Genomic DNA, 3,981 nt, shown 5'->3' on the forward strand with positions numbered 1-3,981 from the left:
TCATTAGCAAATGGACCAGTCATAGTTTCTGTCATTGATCATTGGCTCCCATTTTACTAAGGGAGAAGTTACAGCCTAGCAGTAGCCTATGAGATCTACCAGATCCCTCCACCTCTTTTCCTACATCAGTCCTTTTTGCTCCCTCTATTTCATCCATCCTTGTCTCCCTGCTCTTCTTCAACCATACCAGACTCACTCCCAACATAAGGCCTTTGTTCCAGCTGTTCTTTCTGCCTCTAATGCTCTTCCCTTGGGTATCTGTACAGCTGACTTTCTCTTTCTTCAAGTCTTTGCTAAAATTTTCTCTCTCAATCAGGTCTCCCATGACTACCCTATTTAAAACTGTACCCTGACCATGCTCCTCCTTTCCCAACCAACATTCCTAGTCCCCTCACCTTGCTCCACTTTTTCTTTTATCCATAGCACTTATAACTTACTTATTTTACTGTTTACTGTCTGTCTCTCCCCGACCCCTCCCCAATAGAATATGAGCTACACAGAACAGAAATCTCTGTCTGTTTCATTCCTCATGAATTCCAAGAGCCTGTTATAGTATCTGACACACAGTTAGGTGCTTAGTTGATGCTCATAGTTTGTGGTCAATAAATGTAATGTTTGTAAACTTCTTAGCATGGTGCACAGCGCAAAGTATTATCAAAACAATAGCTCACACTTATTCATTGTCAAGTGCTGTTCTGAGTGTTTACACATAACATATTCAACCCTCACAATAACCCTAGAAAGAGGGCACTTATTATCCCCATTTACAGATGAGAAACTGAGGCACAGAGATGTTAATGTAACCTTCTAATGTCATCGTGACAGTAAACTTGAGAGTCAGGAATAGTGTGGCACCAGGATCTATGCTTTTAATAGCTATGCCATCTGCCTCTCTCAGTAAACATCTTTTATATTTTTAGGTCAATTTAAAAATAAATCAGCATTTTTGAAGACCTGAATTAATACTACAATGAGGCTCATTATAACAACATTATAATGCATGAAGCAGGCATGCAAACCCCATATGGGACTTTCTATTACTTTTCATTTTCCCATCTCACCCCATCTTTGCACCTGACATCTTCCATGACAAATCTACATTGCCAACAAAGGATTCAATCCACCCCCATTAGCCCCACCAGCTACCTTCAGGCACAAATTTAGCAGAAAGTGAGGTCCAGAGGTTTTGTTCCCTTTAAAGTACTGAGATCTTAAAAGTTGGTGCATCGTTTATTAATAAAGCAGTTGAAAAGTAGATTATTGGATTATCGTTAAAAGAGTACTTTCACACATGCTTTCATTGGAATTGCCCTGTTGTGAACAAGGTAAGGCAGATATTATCCCTAATTTACAGATGAAGATAAATAATTAAGTGATGATGTTAAAATGGCATGTAAACTAGACTCAGTCCAGTTCACTGATGCCTAGCCTGGTCCTCTTTTCATGTCACTCAGTGGGAGAAAGAGGCACAAGGTTTAGTTCGAGCTCTGTAGGTGCTCAAAAAAGATTTCCATGGTTTTAACTTGTGACATTATGATTTTGTCTTTGAATGATTGCCCCCTTTCTGTGCCTATTTTCCCACTTAATGGAGTTCTTTCAGAACCCCAATTTCTATGAGGAATGTTCGTTCAGCACAATGCTTCTGCTCTCTAATGATGAGACTCTGGGCATAACCTCGCTACTGCTGGTTGGGGTTATTCTTTGGCTGGTGGAGGGCCTGTGCTAGCTAGTCCCTGAGCTAGCTAGTCCTTGAAGACAATTTCAAATTATTCTGCCCTAGTATGTGTATGTCACTCCTCCCATTCAAAGGTGAAACTTATGAGCCCTCTCTTGAACAGTTGAGCCTATGACTGATTTGACCAATAGCATGTGCAGGAAGTACTTTCTGGGGACTTTGTAGCTAAGGCATCTGGGGACTTTTGGGCCAGGGCTTTAAGAAGCCTGGCAATTTGAGTTTCTTCCCTTTTGGACCCCAGCTACCATGTGAAGAATAATCAAGGCTCTTGGCTGAGCTCCCAGCTGACAGCCAGCACCATCTTGTGAGCTACGTGAGTGAGCCATCTTAGAAGTGGATCTGCAAGCCCTGAGCAACCCCAGCTGACATCATGTGGAGTAGAAACTGCTGTCCCCTCTGAGCCCTGCTTAAACTGCAAAATCATTTGCCAACAAATGATTGTTGTTGTTTTAAGCCATTAAATTTGGGAGTTATTTGTCATGCATCAATAGATAATTGAAACAGATCTCTTAGAAGCCCTGAAAATATTTTACATGAGCAATTTTCCCTCCTCTCACACTAGTAACCACTGCTGGAAGTTTCATGGTTGGGAGGCTTTCTGTAGATACTGCTCTTTAAACTTAACTTTAGCTAAATCTTGTAAATTTGGAGAACTTCAGATTAAAAAGTTAAAAATGGAGACTGACCTTAATTGCTTTCTGCACTAGTAATAGTCCTACTGGCATTGTCACTGGGGTAACAAAACAACACCATTGGTTCCAAAGGCACTCCAGATGCCTTTGATTTGTGCAGTACAGTTTATATTCTGGAACTCTCTGTAAGGGAGGATAGGTAACAGGACCCCTCAGAGTTAAATTATGAAGTTTGAAGGGTATTGCCTTCATCAAAAATCAAGACTTTTCCATTTCTCTCTCTTTAGACACACACACACACACACACACACACACACTCCTTGCAAAAGAAGGTGCCATTGTTTTTTATCTGTAACTGTCTCTCTAAACGGACATAGTATTATAATAAGCTACCATTTATTGAACCTACTCAGTGCTTTACATATAATAGTAAATCTTATCACAACCCTGTGAGGTAGGTATTATTTACTATCTTCATTTTACAGATGGGGAAACTGAGACTGAGAGAAGTTAGGCAAGCTGAGTAAGATCACAGTTAGTAAATGGCAGAGCCAGGATTCCACTCAGCTCTGCATAGCTGAAAACTCTGTTAGCGCCCCACCCTCCGCCCTCTCTCTCTCTCTCTCTCTCACACACACACACACACACACGCACATGCACATGCACACGCACATGCACATGCACAGGAGAATCTTTTATCTCATTCACTTTGAAAACTGTCAGTTTCATATTTCTGGACTCAACTTCATAAGCACAATGACATGAATGAAATTCAAAGGATTTTTTTCTTTTTATTTTTCTCCTCTGTCCAGTGAGCCGGATAGACAAATAAGTGGGCTTATTTGTTTCCATTTTTGACATTTGAAAAGAAATTCCTCGTTGCTAGTGCTCATGGATGTGCCTGAGGGCACTTGGGTATTTCTGCTTGGGCGGAAGATCTTCTCTCAGGCTTCATTCTTTTCCCGTGGACACCAGGGACTGCTGGATGTGCCTGGAGCAAGCCATGACTGTGGGAGCCAGAGACTTCTGGCCTTGTTAAAGCTCCAGGTTGGAGAAGAGCCATGAAATCACATGATGTTTGGACTAAAAGGGCAAGCCAAAGAATGTTTTTCTCATCCTGCCCTGACTAGTGAAGTCTAAGTAGTGAGCAAGTGGGCCCCTCCAAGGAGGTATTCTGATCCACTGGATGTATCAGGACAATGGAAGAAAAGGTGAGTCTCTCAGCCAGGCCCACTGGGGCTACTAACGCTTAGCAGTATTCCAGAACCAGTTAGGGAGTCAAGACATACAGGGAAGGATGGTGAGAAACCCTGGAAAAAAACTTCTATGTCATCTTTTTTAATCTCCTCCATTAATGTGAGTGGAGGTGGTGGCGGTGATTAAAATAGTAAGCCGGGAGAGGAAGGGACAGAACCTATATTTCAGGGGTGGTTTGTGTAACCAGGACAAAATTCCAGGTATCCTAACCCCATAGACAGCTAAGAAGTCCCAGGAACAGAGGGCAGCCTTTGTCTAGGGTATTAGTTGGTGGTATGTGACAGCTATTCCTGGGTAGCATTGTTGATTAGGTTATTTCTTCTAAGGGCCTATTTTTCAGACTTTAGTCTGGATGCC

The sequence above is a fragment of the Pteropus vampyrus genome, unplaced genomic scaffold, assembly GCF_000151845.1.
Source record: "Pteropus vampyrus isolate Shadow unplaced genomic scaffold, Pvam_2.0 Scaffold151, whole genome shotgun sequence".
Lineage (NCBI taxonomy): Eukaryota > Metazoa > Chordata > Mammalia > Chiroptera > Pteropodidae > Pteropus > Pteropus vampyrus.